At 39.6% G+C, this 27,274-nt stretch overlaps 3 long non-coding RNA genes across 3 annotated transcripts; all 3 read left to right on the top strand.

Annotated features, from left to right (window-relative positions):
* Window positions 1-522: 522 nt before the first annotated feature.
* Window positions 523-11,648, top strand: LOC147520024 (uncharacterized). Its single transcript, XR_015212401.1, has 4 exons — window positions 523-715; window positions 936-996; window positions 11,323-11,377; window positions 11,454-11,648. It is a non-coding gene; the product is annotated as an uncharacterized LOC147520024 (long non-coding RNA).
* LOC147520025 (uncharacterized) lies at window positions 9,660-10,352 on the top strand. Its single transcript, XR_015212403.1, has 3 exons — window positions 9,660-9,799; window positions 9,887-10,171; window positions 10,255-10,352. It is a non-coding gene; the product is annotated as an uncharacterized LOC147520025 (long non-coding RNA).
* A 1,534-nt stretch (window positions 11,649-13,182) lies between the features above and the next one.
* Window positions 13,183-13,561, top strand: LOC147520023 (uncharacterized). Its single transcript, XR_015212402.1, has 3 exons — window positions 13,183-13,227; window positions 13,300-13,392; window positions 13,466-13,561. It is a non-coding gene; the product is annotated as an uncharacterized LOC147520023 (long non-coding RNA).
* The last annotated feature ends 13,713 nt before the right edge of the window (window positions 13,562-27,274 follow it).

Below are 27,274 nucleotides of genomic sequence, written 5' to 3'. Positions count from 1 at the left end.
CATGGTACGCCAGTCCGAATCAAAGACTCGGGGGCAGATAATAGTTGCCCCCGGACTTGGCATGGTACGCTAGTCTGAATCAAAATTGAAGAGCGAATATTAGCTCGTAAACAAAACACTGCCCAAGCCGGTTGAAAACACAACTATAGTCAAATAGTAATAGCCCTAATTGATACAAAAGGAGATACAATTACAAACAATGTGCGGTAAAGAGGTTTACAGTCACTACTACAAAAATGCAATAAGATAGCGTTTATTTAATAGCACTTATAAAAAAACGCTATGCTTTTATTGGGATAGCGTTTACTTATCGAGCGCTATCAAAATTTTACACTGACCCAACTTACAATTGCGTTTGGATGAGTAGCGCTACATAATTGATTGCGTTTTGGGCCAATTGCTATCTTCTATTGCCAGAGGGCCCCATTTAAGCCCGCTAAAAATGAAAAACCCAGCCAATTTTTAGCTTGCGCCCTTCTTTTTGACTCAATTTTTCTTCTTTCGAATTAAGAACTGAAAAGGAAAACAGCCACCACTGTTTTCTCTCTAATCCAAACCCTCCAATCACCCCACCACCACATTTATCTCCACCGACCCATCAATTCATTCCTTCTCTTCATCTCAAAACAAAGCCAAAAAGTTTTATCGGATAAACCCAATCGTCAAAAGTCGGAGAAAAGGTTGCTAAGAAAAGCTAAAAAAAACAGATTATAATGTACGTACTCATCTTCTCTTTCATAAAAAAAACCCCATGTTTTCATTTCCATCTTTATTTTTAACAAATAAAAATTCTGTCTTTTGAATTTTTTGTTAAAAATTATGTCTTTTGTTAAAGTTTTTGAATTTTAGTTCCATTTCAGTCTTAGTTATTTTGTCTTTATTTCAATTTTACTTCAATTGTTTTATTTTTCTTGTTTTTTATCTTGGGTGTTCAGGTGAATTGAGTTTGAAGAAATTAAGCCAAACAACGTGAACATCTCAAGCCTGAATATTTTGGTAAGTTCATCAAATTCATCCATCTTCTCATATTTGATTCTAAAATTATATGTTATTGTACAAAGTCAAACTCCAACTTAGTCGCCCTCGATGATTATTTGTGAATTTGGGTTTTGTGTTGTATGAAGTGTTAAATTGCTTTAGTGAATTATGAACTGTAGTGTTTGTTATTGGTTTGTATATTTGATATTTTTAATTAATCATGAATTGGCACTACAAAAGAAACGACTTTACCCGACCGACGAAAACCCGACGCAAGACCGCCGGAAAATGCTCGATCGGCATAGGCTTCGGCGGTTCAAATTAGTCGAGAATAGGCCATCGGCGTTGATAACCTTTGTCGATGAACATTCTAACAGTTTTAGACACTACTTCTAGGATCTCTCGATAGGAGTCATATAAAGATGTAGTGGATTAAGTGATGGATGCATAGGAGTCTCACTTCCCATACCATAACGTGGGTGTCTCATCGTTGAAACAAAAAGGTCGAAGCTCAACAAACAAACCAGCTTTTAAGAAACAGATAACCGACAACCAATTACATATTATTACCGATATGGAGTTGAAACAACAATATTATCCCTAATATTTTTGAAAATGTTGCCGTGAAACTTTGTAGAGGTTTTCAAGGAAAAGGGGGACTAAGCAGTTCAAAAATTGAAAGCAACAAATTACCGTGGAATTCTAAATGAAAAAAGAAGATTGAACAATAGCAAATGGCCCTATTATCTCGCCAGTTGATAAAAAATAACCATACAAGAGCCACAAATTATCGGTTGAAGGTATAGAATTGTTCAACCGCCACAATGACTACTGAATCTGCCAGAATACGCTTTGGGGATGACAAATGTTGCAGCTAAAGTATGAAATCAAGTTAGAGAACCATCAAAAATATGGCGAAAATGAACGGATAGTGAAACCTCAGATACAATGCACTTGAAAGCATATATGTAATAGAGTTTCAAAGGAAAGTAAAGAGGGTTATATCCATTTGCATGCATTCCATCTTCCGGGAATACCCCTTCCTTCTATTGCTATTGCTCGGACCTATTCCTACTCATTCCCTTTCAGAGGTGGTCACTTCCAGTAATAGAGGTTGCAGATGTCCCTTTGGGGGTGAATGTCGGAATAGTAGCCCCCAAAGACCGAGAGAGGTCCGAAGTTTTGAGGGTGGAAGTCCGCCTTCTTTCCTTAATGGCTTGTGATAGGAAGGGAATCAATTCAATTACTGAGTTAGATTTTGAGACATTTGTACATTTTGCAGCAGCTTTTTAGTTGCATTTTTGCATCTATGTGTAGGAAGCCCGACCCACGGTATGGATCCAATAGGGGATTCGGATTCCTTCTCTAAATCTTGGTATCCGGGGCTCACGACCGGTCCAATGGCTAAAGCTCTGCAGCTTTTGAGGGAAGGAAAGGATAAGAATAATAATAAAAGATCCTCCAGATTGATATTGAGTTCAGATCCCAAGTTGACTACCCCTCTCCTTGCTCCCTTGCCCTTCCACTAGAGAAGCCCCGTTTGCTCCGTAGTTTCTTTGTCAAGAGAGTAATGGCTCCCTCTTTGAGTGCTATCGGCGATGGATTTACCAAACAAAAGAGTCTCAATTGAGCCGCGAACAAGACGACGCTTCGCTATATCTATCATGAACTGGTTTCACTTTTTTCTTTAGCTTCACACAAACAAAGAAATGGGTTCTGTCGGGGCTAGCTATCCATTGATTCAGGCTAGAGCATCGGCCTGTGGGCAAAGCGAAGTCTCGGATCCAGGAACGGATGGCCCCAACCAATGAACAAGAGCACCCCAAGACCGAAGTTTACGAGGTCAAGGGAAGGGTCGATGGATCCAATGGCTCCGGTTCGGGGATCTAAGTAAGCTGCCTCGATCGAAGTTTCCTGCGTGGATTCTTCTCCTGCGCCCCTTAGTCACTCTCTTTAGCTGATCTCGTAACAAAGTGCCTCTCTTGCAGACCCAGCTCTTTGTTTAGGTCAGGTAAGGACAAGAAGGAACCACCGCGGGAAGGAATGCAAGAGTTGATGACGAACGGAACCTATAAAATGAAGGAGCAGACTTCTTCGTGGTTTGGCCTCTCCTAGAAACAATATCGCACTAATAGCACTCTCCCTAGCTGCTTCTTGACTGGTGCTTAGCTGCCTTCTAGGCTAGGCCCTCGCTCTCTAAAGGTCGTTCCCACTTTGCCGCAGGATCGCTCAAACTCTAGCTTCCGGTGCTTGAAGTAGGAGTGGCATGTTTGGACAAAGGGGGGAGGCTTCCACTTTCTTGTAGAGTGACCTTTTTCTTAGCGGTATCAACGCGTAACTTAAGGCGGATAACGCTCCAACGGGAAGGTCTGTCCTCCAACACCTATAGGTACCTTTGCGTGATAGAGAAGCTTTGTTCGGGGTGAGTTCAATAGACCACGGGGGCTTAAGGATGCCCAAAGTTACATGACGGCGATCTTTTTAGAAGAACTTCTCTTCTTTATTTAGGTCAGGGTACCGGAGGGGGAGATTCGCGCAGAGTCCGGAGAGCAAAGTAGAGGGATTGGCGGCTACTCCGGCACCGGCCCCACTCTAGGGAACAGGATTTCTCTTGAATTCTTTGGAAGTCTCTTAGTGATCTAAGCTGATGATAGCTAGCTCTCCCCACCCATTTTGAAACCGAGAGCCATCTGAGGAAAAGCCTCCACGACGCGCTTTAGAGGAAGTCGGCTAGAGTAGAGTGAAAGGCCCAACGCGCGGTAATGGAAGCAACCGGCCCCTCTTCCGAAAAACTACGGAGAGAATGAAACTTAAAAGGGGTGAAATTCGATTTTCTAGTCCTTTTCTTGCCCTAACCTAGCCCACTCAAAAAACCTAAAGGATTTATTTTAAAACCCACTAGAAAAACCTCGAGGATATTTTATAAATAAAAATGGTAGAAAAAAAGAAAAGGCTGAGTCGGGACAAAACAGCCCAATGATAAGAAAAAAAAATGATCAAAGATGGGTGTAATCATAGTAAAAAAGCGAATATTGATTGAGTCAAGCTCGTGAAAGCGATATCTAATCTAATAGGGGCAGGTACAAAACCGATGATCCATTAATGAATTGTAGAGATCTAGTCGGTATCCATTGAGTAAAGAAGACGCAGTGAATCAACTCCATTCTTAATACGTGATTCCAGAGAAACCCACTCCATTCTTTTCTTTCCTTGGATAGCATGAATGAAACGTTCGCTTTGATGAGTACCATCCATCTTTCTTTTCGGAGTTGAATGGAAAGCCCGCCCCAATACTGGCGAAGACATTCCTTGAAGGGTCACCACTTCCTATGTGCTTTAGATCGCCGGTTCTCGCGAATTTGAACTAGGGATTTGACACCCTAGTGTCCACTACTTGTATATAGGCTTCCTACTAACTCCAGCACTGACACGGGAGACACACGACCCGTTCTTTGGAAACCCCAAACTTCCATCGATTTTACTTGGATTCCGACACGTGCCACTGGCGAGCCACCCTTCCTGAAAGAAAGGCAACTTTGACAATCTCCAAACAGCAACTTCACTTCCTCTACGCCCGCGCTTGGTTCTCATGCACTAGGTGCACCCGGTCGATTCCAGCGATGGAGGCGCGTTCCTATCCTAAGAGGTTACCTTCTATCTCGCATCCTAAACAGAGCGAGGTTAGGGGTCACTCCTTCGGCAGAGCCCATCTAACGGCATCGTGGTCTACTGCAATTACTCAGAGGGAAGTCACCGCGGTTAAGGTACAACGACTTGACCCGGGTGAACTAGTTCCTTTCTTTTGCCAAGCAACGAGAATTGACTGTTTCAAAATCGCCGACACCAGCAGCTCCCTTCAGTATGGGACCCTAATGAATCTAAAGGGCTAAGCCGCTAACGCCGCCGCTAAAAAGAAAGACCTCCCAAAGAAGAGGGTAGGGCTCATGCTTTTCATGAGATCACTTTAATATTAGCAAGCAAGCAGAACATTTAACAGAGAAAAGATCTACGTTTCTACTGTGAGAGTTTTAAGACGAGAATAAAATATGATGATAATAATAATGACGATGATGATAATAATAAAAACGAAAACATACAATTAGAAGACCACTAGCACCAGAGAGCTAAGTTTGCACTAAATTAAGAATACTTCTCTCAACCAAAAGTTTGTATTACTACAAAAGGTCAAAACCCCCCATTCATCTTGCGAAAAGAGAAACTATCCAACACAAAATAGAACCAGTTGAAGCCTGACCACATTAAGCATCACTAACTAGATGGCTGCAAAAATAGTTTTGACATTGATGTAAACGATTTTGGTGAATGACATATACGGAAGCACACACCAGTAAAACAAAGGTTAGAAGATGTCCAATTCATCAGCTTGGCCTAATTGTCCTGAGATCATGGTATTATGCATCTTCCAGAGGTCGACTAAACACCAGATATATATTGGTCACAGACCAGGCGGTCCAGGCCAGTATCACCATAAGTGGATGCAAAGTATCAGAATGAAGTTTCTTTTGTTAATTCCTACATATATAATAAGTACCTGTATCCACAACAGTAGGTCTATCACCAGAAGTGAAGTTGTCAGATTCCTTGAAGGAAATATCTCCAGGTGCGTTGATGTCAAACAGATGCACCTGCCGATCATCAAAAATGAAAGTGTCTAAAATTCATCAAACTACATGCCCTAGTTATCAAAGGGCCTAAATGACACCATGGTAGCATAATTTAAGCTGACTTATCAAAATTAATTCAAATACCTTCCTGTGCTCAGCCAGTAGTTCTCCATCTGTTCCAAATATACAGCTGGTATTATACAACCTTCCACCACATTGTTCAGGTATAGATCCACCAACTATAGTGATCCCTTTATTATGTGCAACTTCCGATAGCATCTTGAATGATGGTGATACATTTTTGTCCCTAAAATCCTCAGTAAAATTTAAGAAATTATCACTTGCATAAGGGCCAGTTCACTTTCAGGTTCCACATTTCCTACATTTTAAACTCCCACATGAAGCAATGATGTAGAAAACTACCATGCATATGTAAATACTAAATACTCTTGTGAATCACACATTAGTTTGCTGCTTGGTATTTGGAAGAGATACGCCTACCGTTAACAACTCTCGTAGAACCGTTGGGTACCCATTGAGATTGCCCGATAGATGGTCGATTATACCCGGCCGGACATAATGTGTTGGGAACTTCCTACGCACGGAACGTCGAGTATTCTTTATGGCCTCGGTCGGGTAAACTCGTTTTTTTGGTAGTGTGGGGTGTTTGTACGTTATGTTGAATCATTTGTAATTAGTGAATTATGAATTGGGGTTATGTAATTTTATGCCAAAATTATTAGTAATTAGATAACACGCTGAAACATGCATAATTAAACTAGTTTATATATTTTTTTTTCTTGAGAAAAGGAATAGAAAATTTCATCATTTGGTCGTGTCTGCATGTTTATTGCTTGTCTCTATTGCCAATAATTTATAGCCTATATGAATGATTCCTGAATTTCAATTTTTCAGTTTTTGATTGTAGCTTTCTTTTATTTTGGTTGTACTAATAACTAGTACTATTGGTGGTTCATGTTTACTTAATCTATGGTTCAATTGTTCTTTGGTTCAAGTTTTGATCGTTGATTTATGTGATAATGTGTTCTAGTTTCAAAGAATGTAGTTTAGCGTCTTTGATGTAGGTGTAGGTTAAATAACTATGGAAGTGGTTTAGCGACTTAACTCTTTTGCTTATGTCGGATCAGATTTGAAGTTAGGAAGTGGTAGCATAATGATGGATAAAGCTTGGGTCCATCAAGAGGTTCAAAAAAGTCCTTATATTGCCTTTCATAAAATTTGACATATATTTACCACATTTAGTAATTTCTTTTTGTTTTTCTTCTATTTTGTTTGGTTTTGTTTTTTTGTTTTTTTTTTTATAGAAATGAAGTAGAGTATAGAAAAGCGGCCGAGAACTTTGTGGAACTTGCTAAAACTAGATTTGGAGAAAAGAAATTGAGATGTCCTTGCAAAGTATGTCAGAATTTTCGCCGTGGAGATGATAACAAGGTCGCCGAACACTTGGTGATAAATGGTATGGATATGACGATACTACTTGGTTTTGCACGGGAGCCACTAGATGCAAAGGTAACTCGGTATAGAAACCACAGAGACACATGAATTATGTGAAGTGCATTTGAGCATGACGATGCTTTTCGAAGGCAGGGATTACCAAGAGAGAATGGGTGCAGAGTTTGAAGAGTTCTTTGAAAATGCTGAACTCCCTCTATATCCAGTTGCACCAAATACACAAAGTTGGCAGCAACAGTTGTTGTCTTGTACAAGCTTAAAGTTACGCATGGTGTTTTAGGATAGTTTTTGATGGGCTTCTAAAAGGGTATTGCAAGATATGTTACCAGCGGGGAACACCATTCCCGACTCCTCATACTCGCGGACTCGTTAATCAAAGAGTTTCAACTCGAAGAGAAAAAGATACACGCTTGTGTTAACGATTGTTATCTTTTTAGGGATGAGAAAATTGACGAGTGTCCAAAATGCAATTCTTCGCGATGGTTTGTGGATGAGAAGACCAATGAGATTAAGAAAGGTGTTCCCCAAGAAAGGTGTTAAGGTATTTTCCTATAATACCAAGGTTTAAAAGAATGTTTCAATTGCCAAAGATGGCTGAACATTTAAGGTGGCATCACAACAACAAGAGTATAGATGGTAACATGCGACACCCAGTAGATTCTGAGGCATGGCAAGAAGTTGACAAGAAATGGCCATTGTTCTCAGCAGAGCCACGCAACCTTAGACTTGGTCTTGTCACTGATGGAGTTAACCCATTTAGTAATCTTAGTTCAACGCATAGTTGCTGGCCAGTCATGTTGTGTACATACAATCTCCCGCCATGGCTATGCATGAGAAAGGAACATTTGATGCTAGCATTACTGATTCCTGGAAAAAAGCAACCTGGAAATGAAATCGACGTATATCTACAACCACTTATCGATGATTTAATGGAGTTGTGGAATAAAGGAGTGGAGGTTTATGATGCATTTACTAAGACTATCTTCAACCTAAAGGCAGTACTAATGTGGACTGTGAATGATTTTCCCGCCCTTGGGAACTTAGCCGGTTGCACAACAAAGGGTAAAACTGCATGCCCTACTTGTGGTGTTAATACAAATTCAATGTGGTTGCCCTTTAGTGGTAAAACAGTTTACATGGATCATAGATGTTTCCTCCCGCCAAATCACTCATTTCGAAAGAAAAGAAGATGGTTCAATGGAAAGCATGAATATCGGGAGAAACCTAAAGTTATGTCTGGTTCAGAAATTAAGGTTGTGGTGGACAAAATAGAAAATGACTTCGGAAAAGATGAAAACAAAACGAAGAAGAGGAAGAGGGAAGAACATGTTCTAATGTGGAAGAAGAGGTCAATATTTTTTGATTTGCCTTATTGGGAGGTAATGTTTTATACTTTCCACACACACACACACACACACATATATATATATATATATATATATATATATATATATATATATATATATATTTTGAAGTAATTATCTAGAAGCCTAGGTTGACCACTCTGAACTCTATGCCCTAAGATGTCTATAACAACTCTGTCACTACATACTATCCATGCTTGTGCTGAAAATATAGAATGTACCATTGTAGAATTGTACTTGTCAATTAAATTAAGTGCTCAAACCTCTACTCCATACTACCCGAGGTTGAACCAAACCCAAGTATGCTCTAGTTATGTGCCGGGCAAGATATTTTAACAAGACCCGGCTGAATTACTAAAGGCCTTAGGAGTTTTAAATAATTTTAAGACACATATTCGATTAACTGTTTTTGATACTATTTAGGTGGAATCGATTTCGACTAGTGTGGAAATAGTCCAAGGGGAGTAAGGGCCATAGGCTACTGACTGATGGCGATTCAGGTTCACTAAAATGAACTGATATTTTGGCCTAACTAGAAATGTATGACCTTATGACACTTGCATTATCATGACCCCCTTTGTACCCTCTAGAATATCTTGCTTGCCCCCATTGCACTCTCTAGAGTGTAATCGCGATGCCCCCATACTCGGTGGTCCTCCACCCTCTTAGATACCCTAGGTAAGCCAACTTTTTATTTTTTTAAGCAATATTAATTTTTTGAATTTTTCAAGATAATCCTTGCGTCACAATGTGGACGTAATGCACCAAGAGAAAAATGTGTGCGAAAGCATTATTGCCACATTATTTAATGTGAAGAACAAATCAAAGGACCATCTTAAGTCTCGCCAAGATTTGCAACAGTTGGGAATTAGGCATGAATTGCATCCAGAAGTTCGTGGCAAATGTAACTTATCTTCCACCGGCACCACACACACTATCGAAAGTTGAAAAAAGGATTTTTTGCAAGAGATTACAAGATTTAAAGCTACCTTATGGCTATAGCTCAAATATCGGGAGGGTTATATCAGGGGATGAGTTCAAGATTTCAGGTCTCAAGTCCCATGATTTCCATGTTTTAATGCAACAATTGTTGTCTGTTGCGTTAAGGGGGCTTCTTCCGAAAGGACCGAGGACTGCAATTTTTCACTTATGTGCCTTTTACAATGAATTATGCAAAAAGTCGTTAATACGGAGAGACTAAAAATCTCGAGAGAGACGCGTTGCAGAGACTTTGTGCATGTTAGAAAGGTTCTTCCCTCCATCCTTCTTTGATATTATGATCCATTTAACAATTCATTTAGCACAAGAAGCACGGCTTGGTGGACCAGTTCATTTGCGTTGGATGTATGCTTTTGAAAGGTGAATTTATACTCATTCATAAAACGTTAATGATTATATTCCACTACTTGTTTCTTAATTACTATTGATGTTATTTCTTGTCTTTAGATACATGAAAGAGTTGAAAGGATATGTCAGAAACTTTGCAAGACCTGAGGGTTCCATTGCAAAGTGCTATCTTGCGGAAGAGGGCATGAGATTTTGTAGTGAATTTATGAAACAAACCGTTGAGATAAGTACTCGCCGAAGTAAAAATGATAGTTTTGCAAGTGATGCAATACTTGATGGCAGGCCGAATTCTAGAGGAGTCTCGATTAGATTAAGTAAAGAAAGATTACATGCTGCCCATCTATATGTGCTGTTCAATACAGCTGTAGTCGAGCCATATTTTGAGTGAGTATGGTAATAATTATTGAAATTTAGAGTTTTGAAAAAGACGCACCTTTAATTTTCTTTTACCATTTTTCTTTGGTTAGAAAGCATATGGATGAGCTACGGAAGCAAAACAAACAACTCTCAAGAAATAGAAATTTGTTGTGGAAGAGACATGTAGAAAAGTTTTACGAATGGCTACATTGAGAAGGTTCTACTTGTGACTTTTGTGTATTTGTTACCCTTTTTACATATGTAGATAATAATCGCGGATACTTATGTATGAATTTGGACAGATTGTAGAGGACACTAGTGAGAATATCTCTCGAGACATTAAAGTGGATTGCCAATGGACCGAGGAAGTTAGCAATGTCAGATTCTTCATTTATTGTCAAAGGTCAACGTTACCACAAGAAAAGTGCTGAGAAGTCCAACCAAAATAGTGGTGTTTCACTTGAGTCAACAACTATGTGTAGATCTAGTTCAAAGGACGTAAAACCAAGTCATGAACAATGTTTCTTACTATGGGGTCATCAAAGATATAATTTTGCTCGACTACATTGGCTTCCAAGTGCCTGTTTTTTTTGTGATTGGGCAAATGTAGGAAATGGTGTCAAGGTGGAAGATGGATTTACTTTGGTTAACCTCCATCAAGGACAACGCCTCGAAAAGAACCATTCATTTTAGCATCACAAGTTTAAACAGTCTTTTATTCAAGGGACAACAATGATTCCAATTGGTATGTTGTATTACAATCCCCACCAAGAGGGCCATGACTTGGATATGTATGAGGAGAATGTCGATATATTCTCGGGACCACTAGATGTTTCGAGAATTGACAAGAACATTGATGATGAAGATGGTACCTATGTTAGAAAAGACCGTGAGGGAGACTATGTGTAGTGCATGTACTTTTCGGCAATTTAGTAAAACATTTTTGTATTAATATTTTCGCTATGAGTTCCGGGTTGTTTAGTTCTCGTAGTTTTTCCTATTAATATTAGTATTTGATTTGTTTGGCACTTCGGGTTGTTTGTTCATCTTAGTATGAGTATTGGTTGTTTGTTTTATTAATATGTGTTGTGATTTGTTTTGGTACTCTCTCCCGTCTTGTTCATATCAATTTTGTGTCTTGATGTTTTTCGCCACATTATGCATCGTTGACATTTCAGGATTTTGACAATGACGTAAAGACACTTCACTTCAAACAAAATGTCGAAAGCGGAGGTAAGACTTTTTGTTGATAATGTTTGTGTATACACATGTTTCTCATTTAACAGAATTTTTGTTGGCATGTTGACAGAGTTCAAAACAAGCTAAGAAAAGGAAACTTAATGAAAGACTAGCTATTGTAGTTGCTCTTAGGAATACATCAAATGCTGGGATACGCATATCAAATAGAAGTGATGGTAGTCTACCACACTCAGCCTCTCAAGCCAATGAGTCCCACTTGTCAAAGAAAAAATTGTGTACCTTAGAGAAGTCTAACTCTAAGAAGAATAAGGTAAGCACACCTATCTTCCTCTCCTTTTCTTCCTTATGCAACTGGGCACTAAAGCCATACTAGTCCTAGTTAGTTTGGCACATGTCTGAGTCTCCATGAATAGCCGCTAACTAGTAGTTAGTGCTTCCCCGGATCTTTGCTATATTCACGGCTTTTCGTAAGTATGTATGAGACTCCTAGTATAGGTCTAACTTACCCTATTGGCGGGTGCCTTTTAGGTAACTCTCAGACTGGTTATTTGCAGCACACACACACACTAGCATTCCCTAATATATGTAGTTGCACTTTAATCTTAATATATAACTGCTGCCTTTCACCTAATTCATTCCCAAGTTTAAGGGTGTTTTATGTTAACCTTTATGTTATATTCTTTAAATTCCGTGAGTATAAAGGGGAGCAACAACTAAACGATCTAAGATGGGTAAAATGCCCATCCGAGATACTAACGACTCAGATTCCATCGATGGGGACTTTAGCAAGGAAGAAGATGCCCATGATTTCAATGAGGGGCTACGACATAGTCCCAAATTCTTACTCTCGTGGCAATAGAGAGAACCCTTCTTCAAATGAATCTCACAAATCAAAAAAGACGGGGGGTTCTACAAAGTCTAAGGTGTTGTTTAATTATGTTTTGCTTAACATTTTTGTTTATATATGTTAGATTTTTGTGTTTCCTTTGTTAAGTATTGTTTATAATTTTCATTAATCTTTTGTTTTCCTTTAATGGGGTTTTATCACAGAGTTTCAAAAAAGTTGTTAAAAGATCTAGGACAAAAAGGAATTCTTCTCACGACTTAAGTGATAAAGATCTTGACGATGAAGATTATTGTAATGACGAGGATGGAAGTAAGACTACTACCAACCGAGCCAAGTTTAAGGGGCCATTGGTGAAGAAGAGAGTGAAGGAGATTCTAGTGATGAAGGTGATGCTATCGACTCTGATGATGCTATTGACTCGGATGCAGAACTTGAAAGTAGTAATCCTTCTTCTAAAGAATCTCACCTATCAAGCAAGACGCTAAGAGGTTCTCGTAGATCCAAGGTAATGGCGATCGATAGTGGATCTAAGTTAGCGGTGACCTTTAATGCTTAATGGGGCAGCCCAGAGTAGGAGAAAATTCAGAACATTTTTTCTTCTCATTTGGGAAATATTGCATCCGAGATGGTGCCACTAACTTTTAGTGATTGGAGAGTAATCAAAAAAGGGTACAAAGATCTGTATTGGCAATCAGTCTTGGTAAGAACGATTTTTTTTACTTTGCTTTTCAAGTAAATATATATAGTTATTATGATGTTCTTATTATATATGTTTAATTTGTTGATGGTGGGGTTGTCAAAACATTTCATGATTATTTCTTATTTCTTGTAGCAAAAATTTATCTTGGATGAAAGGGGCTAGAACTTATGCCCTCCAACAAATTGGAAGGTTGTGGCGGGCGATAAATCAAGATTGAGGGGAAAGATCAGAGTTTATAGAAAAAAGAAAAGGACATTGCACGCCTCCAGCCCAAGACCTGTGATGATGCGAGAATGGGAGATGTTTGTTAAACAAATGTCAAAGAGAAAGTTCATTGTGAGTTATTTTGGTGATACTTTGAATATACTCATATTGTGAAATGTGTTATTTAACTCTTTTGTATTGCAGCTGAAAAGTCAAAAGTTTCAAGAAATGAGGGAAAAGCAAGATCTCCCTCACACATGTAGTAGACAAGGCTATGCACGCCTAGAGTTCCGAATGGTAATTAACTATCAAATTTGTGCAACTTTGTTTTTGTGTATGTATCTTGATTGTGGATATTGTTATCATGTAGCAAAAAGAGAGTCCGAATCCCTCGTCTATAACTAGAGTTGATGTTTGGTGCAAAGGACACACTAAGAAAAATGGCAAACCATCAAATAGTAGAGTTCATGAACTAATGGTATGTTTAGTTATATTTTCTAACCGGAAGTATAGCCATAAATATCATCGATTTTGTTGAGCTAAGCTAATTTTTCTATTAACATACATATCAAATGTGATTGCTATAGAAAAAAATAAAAGAAATTAGAAATGCGGCAAAGATCGATTCTCATAACCACTCAATACAAAATGATGCTCTTTCACAAGTACTTGGACCCGATCGTTATGGTCGTGTGAGAGGTAAAGGAGCATGAGTAACTCCTTCAAAAGTAGGTGTGGTGTCACAAAACAAAGAGTTGGTCACCCAACTCGAGGGAGAAGGTACTAACGGTTGAGAAGGATATGGCTCAAATGACCAATTTGGTGAATACTCAAAATGAACTTATAAGAAACTTAATTGCTTCTCTGAATATTCAAAAGGCAAGTGACAGATGTACAAGTATTGTACAATAGCTTATTTGATATTTGTTGTCTTGCTAGAGTACTTGAACTGACAATCTTAATATATTTTTCTAGGATGAAAGTCGACAAGTTGTGCTGAGCAAGTGATACAGTCAACTATTGCTTCAATTACTTCACTTTCGCAGGTATTTTTTTTAGAATCTCTAAAGCAAAGTACTGTAGATTCTTAATTAGTAGACTAACAACTAACCAATGGTTATGGTTATTTGGTTAGGGTCAAGGCATAGGCAAGTGGTGATCGGGGATACAAACTACTCTTCCACAGGTAAAATATTTCTTTTTTGCAAGCAAGGGTAACTAGCTTTTTGGCTTACTTGGTCTTCTTTAAATTTTTTTGAGTTAAAAAGGCCATTATGCAAGAGGGTCGTAAGATCGAGTTAGTGTGCTTAAGGTGTTGGTGAGATTATATTAGGTCTATATTTGGTAGCCTTTTTCAGTTTACGGCTACTTGTGTACCATTAGGGAACTTACCTCTGTAAAAACTTCTAGACTCACCAATACCTACTTCATATTTTTAATTGGATGTATAGCTCCTGAGCTGCCAAGGAGAAAATTGCAGTGTTTTCTCTGTTACCACTTGATCTCTCGAACCTTTCGACAGGTCCGATATTTCTCTGGCCATTTTTATTAAATCTTTCACAAGCTTATAACAAAATGAAAACCAATAGCAGCTAGCCCGTTAATGCGGAGCGAGTGAGATAGGCTGGAGAAAGGCCAACGAGTGGCGGGTGTAATGAGTGACGAGGCTGACGGAAGATGGGGGAGCTTACATTAGGCAAAAATCTTTCCTTTCTCTGAATCGTTCCTAAGTTAGTCGTGCTGGAAGGGGAGCGCGGCTAGATTTGAATTCTTTTTCTCCTCACGTAACAGGTGAAGGCACAGAGTCACTCACTTGTTGTTTGGGGCAACAGGAACGGCTGGGGCTTTCCCTTTGCCTTTGCCAAGGAACAAAAAGTATCCAGATACCCCTGACACTCGGTGTTTTTTAGCCTAAAGATACGCCTTCTGGAGCCCTTTTTGGGATAGAAAAAACTTTTGCAATTTCTTTTTCCGAGGAATAGCCCTAGTCTGATGGTGAGGGGACTCAGGCTTCTCGGACTTTGACTCCTACATCCGATCTGCTTTGTTCGATCTCTTCAGTTAGCTCTACTATATTCTCTTTTTTTTTTGCTGGTCTAATGTTAAATCAAATAGAGAGTACATCGAACACCAACCCAATCTCGACAAAAACAAGTACGTTTACCTTCCTTCCCTCGGCCCTTGGTGCCATCGCTAATTAATCGAGCCCCGACCTTCGAACCTCCCATTCCTAATAATATAGCTGGTCAATCACTTCCAACCTCTTGATTGCCTCTTAAATAAAAAATGGGGACTAACCCGGACCGGGCTCCAAAAATAAACCAAACCTAGCCCAACCTACTTAAACAACCCACAGGCTTGGCCCGGTCTGAAGGAAGAAGAAAGTAGACTAGACCTTGTAGAGAAGCGGGATAGGAAAGGTAGCCATCGGTCTCGCACACAAAGGTTCAAATAGCCTATTGGATTGCCTTATTTCAATCGATGTGGGAGTAAAGACTAGCATTACAGACTTCTCGCTCTTGTTAAATAAACAAAAATATCGGTAGAAAACAAGCCACTAAGGTCGCTAGTCGAGCTTGGTGTAACTTTTAGGTCAGCGGCCAACATCCAACTAAGCATTGATTTATTTACTATATCCCGTTTCCTTGATGCCCCACGCCGAAAGCAAACTGTGAGTAATGCGTGAAGGATGGGAGGTGTTTTCGGCCTTGAAAGAATCCAGATTCCTTTAGGAATCCAAATCACATGTTACACCCGGTTTAAAGAATCCAAGTTAACTCTGAAATAGGAATTTGTGTTGGTTACCAATGTGTCAAAACCTTAAGCGAGGTCAATTGAGTTCTATATATAAATACTCTTCAACAAGAATACCGAATTCGTTCTTGCTCATGGCTTCAACTTTTTAGGTTGTCTCTCCTCTTTCTTCTATTTCTTTCAACTTTTCCGGTTTCTCTGTTGAAGGAGTCACATCTAGTGATCATAATAATCGAGAAACACACGAGAACTTCGAGAAGATTGTTAAGGCTATATCGGATGGCGGTTCTGTGCTATGTCTCTCACCACGAGATGACTCTCCCCACCCTTATCTCCTCGCCTTTAAACAACAACAATGCAGAAACAAGTTACCATATTCTGTCATCCGGTGAAGCTTTCTTCTCTTTGAAATACCCACAACCACCTTTGACACTTCTCAAATACCATGTTTCACCCATGAAGATTGAGAAGGAGGATTTAGAATCAACACTCTCACATGGATCCAAGATTGATACCCTCCTTCATGGTCACCCCCTCGTCGTTAGTACACTAGAGCATGTCCAAAATAATGCTTCCATTAACAACGTCAAGATCAAGCAGTGGGACATATATAACGATGGACATGTAATCGTTCATGGTGTGGAGAACTTCTTTGACCCCGCCTATCAAACCATACTTTATCCGTGGTACGACATTTTCCAAAGCGGAAATAGCAGGATGTATGGAGCTTCAAGTTATGGGGTTTACGAGGATATAATCAGCTTTATAGATCGATACAGGAAGTTGATTTACATTGTTTTTGGTGTTGCCATCCTTTCAGTAGCTATGTGGTGCGTTGTGGAACTTGTGAATAGATGCAGGTTTGTGAGGCGTAGGAATCAGTCTGGATATTGGAGTATAGATCGAGTCATGTGATTATGAACACTTTCCGTATGTAAATTGAATCTTTAGATTATTGTAATGAATATAATAATGAAAAAAAAGATAGAATCTAAATAAAGGCGTATACGCGGGAAGGGGGGGCTTGCCTCATTACTTCCCACTGGGCGAGAGGTGCACCTAACCCACCTACCCACTCATCAATCACGCGCTCATTGACTTGCACCGATAGACCCTGTTGTATTGAATTAGGCCCTTTGATCGTTGTCAACTAATCTCTTCAATGTTCGATTCTACTCTATGTTAGAACATTTCTCTCGAATGCTATTTCGATCTAAGATTTGTTGGCGCAGGTGGAGACATTTCTTTGGCCCCTTCAAAAGGAAATGTGGGCAAGGTAGAGCCCAATCCCCTATTTCTATCTATTGATGAGACAACTATCTATTGCGGATCCATCGAAAAGAAATCGAAATGTATCGATTGAGTCTACATCGTGCGTAGAGTTTCCAACTTAGATTTCATGTAGTTCCGTCGGGACCAGCCAGATTCTCTTATCCATCGGTCCAATGTAATCGGGCTCATCTCATGGAGGAAAAGCCAAAAGTTGTGTTGTTTCGCCACCTCGACGCATTCCCTTCTCTCCCCCCAAAGATCGCCCCAATACGTAAAAGAAAGAGCACGGAGCCCCCGACTGTAGGTCCGCTTAACGTAAAGCAAGGAGTTGAGCCTGAATGGCGAACCGAAGTCACTTTCGAACCATACTTCCTACAGCTAACACGTGTCCACCCAATGGAACGAACGTGAGCTGCTATACGAATCCCTCACCGCCATCGGGGACCGAAAGTGGTAAGGCCATGATCTGCAGGGGAACGGATCACTCATTCTTCCATTGGGGACGTGTGCACGAACGACAACTCCAAACGCCACACATCCGCCTACCTACGGTTTAGGTGGCACCGGCCGAGATCCAAATTTTAAGGTCGGGAATCTCCCCGAGGCTTAGCTCTTCGTCTAGCAGCAAGAAAGAAAGGCAAGGAGATAAAACGAATACCATTATTATCTAGCCTGCTCTTCTCTTATAGAACATATTCACCCTTCTTTTAAACACTAGCAACTCGTTCTTTCCAAAGATGAAAGTCGATATATTACGACCAGCGCGGTTGTTTGGTTTCACATGACCAGTTGATTACAACAAGAATCTAGCTTGGATTGCTTTCTGGCCATGAGTGTTTTCTTGGGTGAAGTTGCAACGCTCTCTTGGACAGGCCAATGACCAAGGCTTGCTCTGAGAATTCCCATTGTTAATAAACATTAACATTATCTTGCTCATCGTGAGTCCCAGGGTGAACCCATAAAGTGAGTGGATCGGCGACTAGCATAGTACGAGGAGATATTCAGACGGAGAGGAAAACACAGCTTCCTTAATTCCTCTTTCGAGCTTCCTTTTCTTTCTCTAGGTCTTTTATTCTCTAAGGTAAGGGCAGTGAAAGAAAGCCATCTGCTATACTTCATGTAAGAAGTCTTCTGGAATAAGTGACTAGCCCTGAATTCCTTTGGTCCTTAGACTGATCCGCCACTTGGTTCTAAAGACAATCATCCATTATATAATATATGGATTCACCACTGAACGCATTGCTTGACTGGAGTCATCCCTAAGGGCCCGAAGGCCCAAGAATGAGTGAAGGTTGCATTCGCTGAGCCTTTTCAAACTATGATGCTTCGAGACCATACTCAACCAGGTCACCCAAAATGACATTTTTGTTGTGGCTTCTTCATTTATCTGTGGGGACTTAGGTGAGGGTCTGTTATGCTCAGTTAAATACCCCCGACTTTTGATCTTCAGCTTGATGTTTTTAAGGCATGGACACATACAGAATATCATGCTCTTTGTCTGCCAATGCATGCATGCACACCTTCATCAATGCTTAGTACTGGTTTTATTGTTGTTGGTTTTAATTGGATGTCTTCACCTGCTGCTACTGAGTTAGAGAGTACTATTATGGATTGGCTTAGAAAAATGCTAAAACTTCCCAAGTCTTTCCCCGCTTTCGGTAATGTATGGTGGGGTGTGTTGTAGGGGCTACTTGTGACGCCATTTTTTGCGCGACAAGATTATTTGCACGCAGAACCTTAAACATGAGGGACATAGCAGGGATTTATTATACTTGGTCATTATACTGAATTTCTTTTTGTTTGGGTAGGGTCGAGGCATAGGGAGTAATGATGATCAGGGTATACGAACTACAACAACTTCTCTTCCACAGGTAAAATATTTCTTTTTACAAGGGGTAACTTATGGCTTATTCAATGCTCATTTGTAATTAGACAGTATCAAATGGTTGTTCTGCATGTATTGTTGACGTAATTAGAGTTTAAGAATATATGCTTGTCTTTGCGATCTATTTGGGATGGCAGCTGGGACCGGACTGACTTTAGCTATTTCGATTTTGTCATAGTTAGAGTTGGATTTGAGCTTCAGTGACCTAGGCAGTAAATTTAGTGCTTTGTGTCTGCTATCTAATGAACCCTGTTTCATTGCATTTCGATATCTGAGTTGTGAGTTATGTTTCGAAGTGGATTGTTCCAACTGAACTTCCTACACTTATGCTTAATAAAATGCGAAGTTTTAAATAATGAATCACTATGTTGACTGATTTCGAACAATGTTCTATTTGTCTTGAAACAAATGCTCGGAAGTCAGGTGAGTAATAACCATACTAATAATTCATTACCATGTTTCCTACTTGTAAGCTTATTAGAATGTATACAACATTTTTTTATAGTAACTACCTACTTTTGATTCTGCACTGATTACCTAAATTCTTAGTTATTATATTTGTGGCTTCCTTTTTTTTGGGTAGGGTCAAGGAGAGGAGTCATGGGCTTACGATGCAAGTTGATGAATTGGATGGCTCAATGATGATTTAGTTGCTAAAGGACATTGGGAGACTAACGATCCTTTTAAACCGGTGCATGGTATACCTCTTGGAGATAATGCCTCTAAAGTTTGGGTAGATGAAGTTGTGAAGTCAAAATCACGTCTTTGGAGAGAAAATTCTGAATTGCAAACAATGGGAGATGCTAAAGGAACCGCAGAATTGCATGGCCCATACAAAGACGCCGTCATATTTATCGATGATCACCACGTGAAGTAGGTCGGGATTAGGATGTTTATTTTGTCTAATTTTGTGAAACTTGAATCGCGTTTTAAGTCATTTTTGTCCTTGTACAGTACACACTTGAATCGCATTTTAAGTCATTTTTGTCCTTGTACAGTACACACTTGAATCGCGTTTTAAGTCATTTTGTCCTTATACACGCATTACACAATTTGAATCGCGTTTTAAGTCATTTTGTCCTTGTACAATACACAATGAAATTGTATATTTTGGGTATTACTTAATGAATGAAGTTATTATTGATTATCGTGTGTATGTATTTTATAGACATTGTTATATCCGTGGATTTTGCGAGGTTTAGTTGTTACAACATTTTAGTAGCAATGATTAATAGTATCGTGTGAAAATGTAATTGTGTACGTGTTTAAAAAAAAATTGATTGTGATTAGGAAAAGCTTGGATCGCTCAACTTAAAATGTTATAGAACCGATAGATAAAGAGAAAACGCTTATTAATAAATAGATGGCTAAGAAAAAAAACGCTATAAATATAATAGCGTTTGTCATAATAAACGCTATCGGTAGGAAATCGCGCTAAAGCAAAAACGCAATAAATATAATAGCGTTTGTCATAATAAACGTTATTGATATTTAATAGCGCTAAGATAAAACGCTATAAATATGATAGCGTTTTTGAAGAAACGCTATAAATATGATAGCGTTTTTGAAGAAACGCTATAAATTCAATAGCGTTTTTTCCAAAAACGCTATCAATAAAAGCATAGCATCGTCATTAATAGCGTTTTGGAAAACGCTATGGACACCAACCATAGCGTTTTTTGCATGCTATCCTAGGCCTTTTCTGCAGTAGTGAGTAAAAGATGGCTCAAGTATATTGTGAAGACAAATTGATTCAAAAAGAAAAGTATGATAAAAGCTTAGTGAGTAGTTTTAAATCGGTACTAGTTAAGAAACGATATGTGCACATACAAGAGAATGACAATCACAACAATTTGGTTGCAGTATGCCACAATTTTCTTAACATAAAATTATCGAAAAAGTGATATGGTGTCTTGCAAATGAGATATAAGAAAAATGATATTATCTAGATTATGCTTTACAGGGGGCGAATAATAGTTATCCCCGGACTAGGCATGGTGCGCCGGTCCGAATCAAAGTTGGGGGCAGATATTAGTTATCCCCAAATTAATTAGGCATGGTACGCCAATTAGAATCAAAGATGGGGGCAGATATTAGTTGTCCCCGGACTAGGCATGGTGCGCCGGTCCGAATCAAAACTGAAGGCTTGGCATAGTACGCCAATTCATGCAAAATAAACTGAGGAGATATTACGCTAAACATGACTTGTAACTTAGAAACACAACCAGGGGCAAACAGTTGTAGTCCCTCTCAAGTAAATTGATTCAGCAAGAATAATACATGTCATCTGATATGAATAACTTGATAAGATTATATTTGGCAAAAGATATGAATAAATGCAATTATATGAAAATAGTACGCTGCCATTCTGTATCACAGAATCGCCGCGGTACTAGGGGGCAGAGGTGGATTGTAATATCAGTACCATCCACCGCACTCTAACATTAGAAAATATCCCCAGATGATATGATTTGAACATTGTCATCTGGTCAAGAAAATATGGGCTGGACTGCTAGATAGCTCCATGTGATGCTCCTATAGTCATATGGTCATAGTGATCTCACGTAACTCGTTGAAACAATTTCGAACCATTGCCTACTGAACAAGGCATTGCATGTGTTGATTATGTCAAAACTAGTTTGCGGTGGCATACTTGACACATAGAGTCTTATTGACTAAAGGGCATGAGGCATAGCAATGGATTACAAATGTGGGGATCACCGGTTTAGGGTGTAAGTCGAGAACTGAACATTGGCCACCTCACGAAGTTCGCAGATATGCTCCAATAACGGGACAACTTTGGGAGCGACTCTTCATATCGATGAATCAACACGAGGCCAAATACAACGGAGTGAGTAGTGAACAAAAATGAAATAATTGAGACGATAAACTAATATCGGACACTCACTATCAATGCAAAATTTGGAGTACCACAATGGGACGCGGGGTTTGGCTTCCACATACTACAAGTTCCCCAACAGATACAAAGGAAAGAATTCCCTATTTGTATATGGGTGATATGGGTTATATCTAGATTCAAAATGAATGACTTCTTACAAAGCAGTGTAGTATGGGTGATACCGCGGACCTATCTCTTGGATAGTAGACTAGCTGATAGAGCGAGTTGGTTATGGGTGATATCACAGACCTATCCGTTGGATAATAGACTAGTTGATAGAGCAAAGTGGGCATGGGTGATACCGCGGGTCTATCCTTCGGATAGTTGACAGAGTGAGTTGGATATGGGTACGTGATACTGCGGACCTATCCCTTGGATAGTAAAACTAGTGGACAGAGTGAATTGGGTACGGGTGATACCACAGACCTTCGGATAGTTGATAGAGCGAGTTGGATATGGGTGATACCACAGACCTATCCCTTGGATAGTAGACTAGTTGACAGAGCGAGTTGTGTATTGTTGATACCGCAGACCTATATATACAATTCTTTCAATTAAACTTACTAGATTGAGTTAAAAGATCTTTAGTGAGTTTTCTATGTTACTCTTTATGCACAATTGCACTTCCTGGTGCGTACAACACATTATTTGAACAATGTTAGGTATCAATATACACAACATTCAAAATACAACGAAAGTCGAGATGCAAACTCCATAATACGAGGAAAGTCGAGAATTCAAGAAACTTGTCTTGTAAAATGGAGTACAATTTTTAACTCTTAATGATATGAAACTCTAAATAAATAGCAAGTTTATGAATAAATTGTGGTAGTAAAATTACTCCACGTCTAGAGTATCGTCTACAACCCCGGGAGTTGATTCTTCCTCAATGGTTTTTTCGGTAACGTTAAAGGAATCCGCAACAATTTTCTCTTGGGTGTCGACCATAGGAGAATCCGGCTTAACTAAAGGGTAAGTGGCTGATCTTCGGGGACAATATGGCGGAATGGAGACAATATGGCGAATAGTTGCCAAGGAAGTTTCTCCCATAGCAATTTCGGGAATGGATGAGGTTCTGCCCACACGAGCCACCTTTTGGCATACCGCAGTGGCTCAGTTGGAACCGCGAACACAGTGGAACTGGGGGCATCGGGGTCTGCGGACCTAAGTTTCTTTTGGATGTTGATGATTTCAATTTAACTAGTAGTAGAATAGTCGATCTATATGCCAACATGACATAATTTTTGTACACTAGTAGTAGTATACAACCAAAGCTTTCGTCCAGGCATGGACTATTGCACTGGTGCACATACTATCACCCCAACACCAGCCTTGATTGGGCTCCATTGGCTATACCGCGCTGAATACTCTGCAGTTCAAATAACTACTGTTGAGTCGTCCATAAATCCATTGGCAGTTGATTCCGCCATGGTGCAAGGGCTTACCTCAAAAGGTCTCGGGGTGTACTGTATATAGGGATTAAAGTCCACTAATTTATGTTGAAATATTTTTTCATTGCTGTGCGATGTAGTCTTCTTAGAAAGGATGATCATTTAGCAGTTCTTCTTTTTGCGATATGGAGTCTCATCTAGAAAATATAAATGATAAGCTCATGTCCTCTAAACAAAAATCATAAAGTCGATCAAGAGGAATAAAATCAAGTATAGATTCCTCTGCACCACATCTGTTCCTACAGAGGACGAGTTCTTGGCACCGCGGACTTATAGTCCGCAGCTCCAAGAGGGGGCAACTGTTACGGTCTAGTTTGAACATAATAGGCTTCATAGGTCCGGAGAACCTGATGGGCTTTGTAGGTCCGGAGGAATGAATGGGCTATTAGGACGAAGTCCAAAGAGGAGGAGAACCTTAAAAACCATAGAAAGAGAGGATATTGAGTAATTGGCTTGGCGGTGGATCTGTATGTGCCACGTAGTAGAGGACACGTGGGAGTAGCGCAATAGAAGGATGAAAACAAGATCAAGAGTTAAGCGTAGAGTGCGGAGGATCGAGTATAGCGGTGGATCTGTATGGACTATATAGTAGAGGACACGTGGGAGTAGCACAATGGATGGATGAAAACAAGATCAAGGGTTAAGCGTAGAGTGCGGAGGATCGAGTATAGCGGTGGATCTGTATGGACTACATAGTAGAGGACACGTGGGAGTAGCACAATGGATGGATGAAAGCAAGATCAAGGGTTAAGCGCAGAGTGCGGGGGACCGAGTATAAGAGAGAAGGAAAAACCTAATAGAAGGGGAGGAAAAAACAGAGAGGGAGTGAACAGCCAAGAAAAAGGAGAGGAAGAACTAGGTTAAGAAATTAGTTCATAACAAGTAGTAATGGAATTGGTGGAACCAAGATCAGCACAATTAATCCTTACACAGTTTTGGAGACTTCTATCTATAATGCATTAACTGGTGCGTTTGTTAAAGAAGCCAATCTCACTAGAGTTGCATCTATTGCACCATTCGGGTTCTGTTTTGACTCAAAGAATGTGGGGAGTACAAGAGTAGGACCAGCAGTTCCAAGTATTGATCTAGTGTTGCAAAGTGAAAGTGTGTATTGGAGGATATTTGGTGCCAATTCAATGGTGCCAGTGAGAGAAAATGTGTTGTGTTTGGGATTCGTTGATGGTGGTTTGAATTCAAGGACTTCATTTGTTATTGGGGGCTACCAATTGGAGAACAATCTGCTGCAGTTTGATCTAGCCACTTCTAGACTTGGGTTCAGTTCTTCACTTCTGTTTAGGCAAACTACATGCTCCAACTTCAATTTCACATCAAATGTTTAAATAAACTGATTTCATTGTAATGTAAGATGTATACTTTATACTTTATAGTGTGAATAAGTAGGCCTGATCACTTGTGATGGCCTGGTTAAATATATAATAACTCAATTTTGACTTTTCATGTTTGTGATTGATAGTGTTAAAATGGATAGATAGAAAAAAAAAAAAGATTGATAGTGTTAATATCTTTTGTAGTTGATTTGTATATTGTGATGATAGTTGATTTGTATATATACTAGTGTTTGCCCGTGTCGTACGACACAGACATGCGCGCCTTTGGCGCTCTCGACACGCATCCGCCTCCCGTATGGCACAGATACACGCGCCTTCGGCGCCCCCAACGCACATCCCCCAAGATGCGGCATAAATCGTGCACGCCCGGGCGCCATCGACGCAAGATCCGCCCGATGCGACCGCGGATACATGCGCGCCGGTGCCCCGACGCCATCCGCCCGATGCGACCACGGATACACGCTCCTTCGGCGCCCCCGATGCGCATCTGCCCCCCATACGACACAAACACGCCGCGCGCCCGGCGGCGACGCGACATCCGCCCTCGATAAAGATACGGATACGGCGCCCGCCATCATCGCACATCCACATCCGCCCCGGTAGGGCACATATACGTGTGCCTTCGGCTTCGGTGCCCCCGACGCACATCCGCCCCCCCCCCTCTACTCATGTTTCCAAAGCCCAACATTCCATAAAAGTTCAGCCCAAAAACAGTCCACACTTTTTTTGGGTGGGGTGGGTGAGGTGAGAAATTTTTTTAAACTCACCCAAAAAAACTTACTAACTCACCCCAGAAAAAGCAATCTAGTAGCTATGGTGAGGGGGTGGAACGACCAAATATCACCTTATGAGGTGGAATTTGTCGTCCCACTCCTCCCTTCTTTGTTATATTGACTAGCTAATGCCCGTGTCTTCGACACGGATTTCATAAAGTTATTGTGTCATTTTATTATAATTTGCATTAACACTTAAAATAACATGCCTAAATCAATTAAAATTATATAGCAAGAACAACATAAATGGTGTTGCAGCAAAGCTACATCCCCATACCCCATAACTACTACTTGAGCACTACACGGAAGAGAGGCAATGAAAATCATAGAAAGATCACTAATAGCAATGCCTATCAGGTTTGTTACCCACAAAAAAGACAGATCTCGAAATTCACTTCGGCATGGATTGTACTTGAAATATCTTTATATAATTTACATCTATGTTTTAAAAAAGAGAGGAAAGGATAGCACTTAAATGGTTTTGAAGCATTAGATAAGTTCATCCAACAAATTAAAATATACAATAGATAAGGAAGTCAATCCTCGATTGTTTTTGCTTTACGTGGTCTTTATGTGGTCTTTATGTAGAAATTCAAAAGGTATGTTTCCCAAAAGTTTTTTCAGTAACCCAAAGTAAGATAAATATTCTAAGCCGGAACCTAAGTATCGCATAATTACACTTCAATATATATATATATATATATATATATATATATATATATATATATATATATATATATATATATATATATATATATATATATATATATATCCCTTTTCCTTTTGTTGTTAGGTATACTATAATTATATTAATATCAAAAGGACGTACAAAATTGTTAGGGAGGGTGGTAGCAACAATCTACTCCACTCCCTGAATTATCTACAGTCCAAGGAGTCATTCTGGAGAACTATGTCGTTGTTGCATTTGCCGATACCCTGGCTTCTGCATACTGAAGTCAACATAACTTTTGCATAGTTCTTGCTACCTTAAGCCATATGAATTCCTGCAAGGGCGCAAGGCAGTTTTCCCTTGCATTGTTTGTCTTTTAAAACTGGCCTCACACCAACCTGGCGCACTCCTCCATTTCAACTAAATTCAGTTGTTCTTCCTTGAAGGTGTATCCATCTGCATTCTCTAGCTAGAGTAAATTGCCAAGGATAACAACAAAATGTGGGAAAATCACTTCAATCAGTTCTCACTTTTGAACTCAAGATTTTATTCCAAAAGAACATGGAGCAGGTGCGAAAATAAACTACAAAGCAAAATCTCTAAAAAAGAAGAAGTTGCAATTGCAAGTAAGAATAAGGATTGTGTGGGCAACTACCATCCTCTTTCTAGCACTTGATTCCATAGTTTATTCCCCTTTCAAGAAACAAACAGATTTTTCAGGAATTTTATTTAAAAGTTCTCTTCCATGTCTTGCTTTTAACCATTAAATAACCATTTTTGTTTTGCCACTAAACCTACTTGCCTTTTGTTTAAGTTAAAAGTGCATACACAGTTATAAAGTTAAATCAAGTATCCTCCAACATAACCAATATAGTAAAGAGGAAGTGAATGTGAGGATACCACACACTTTTAATTGTTATGATCCTAGAAGAGGGTGGAAATATAAAAGAAAACCAATTCATAAAGCATTGCTCAGTACTAATTCCCTATCCTATATTCATAAAATAAAGCATTTCCACCAAACCCAAACTCACCTAAAGTAGACTTGTCAGAACCAATTATTTCACATTCCAACAATGTTTCCTCTTCTCATCTCCCTCTAAGCATTTTGTTTGACAAAATCTAC

This window comes from Coptis chinensis, chromosome 2, assembly GCF_015680905.1.
Source record: "Coptis chinensis isolate HL-2020 chromosome 2, ASM1568090v1, whole genome shotgun sequence".
NCBI lineage: Eukaryota > Viridiplantae > Streptophyta > Magnoliopsida > Ranunculales > Ranunculaceae > Coptis > Coptis chinensis.
This window is presented reverse-complemented; position numbering and strand designations above follow the sequence as displayed.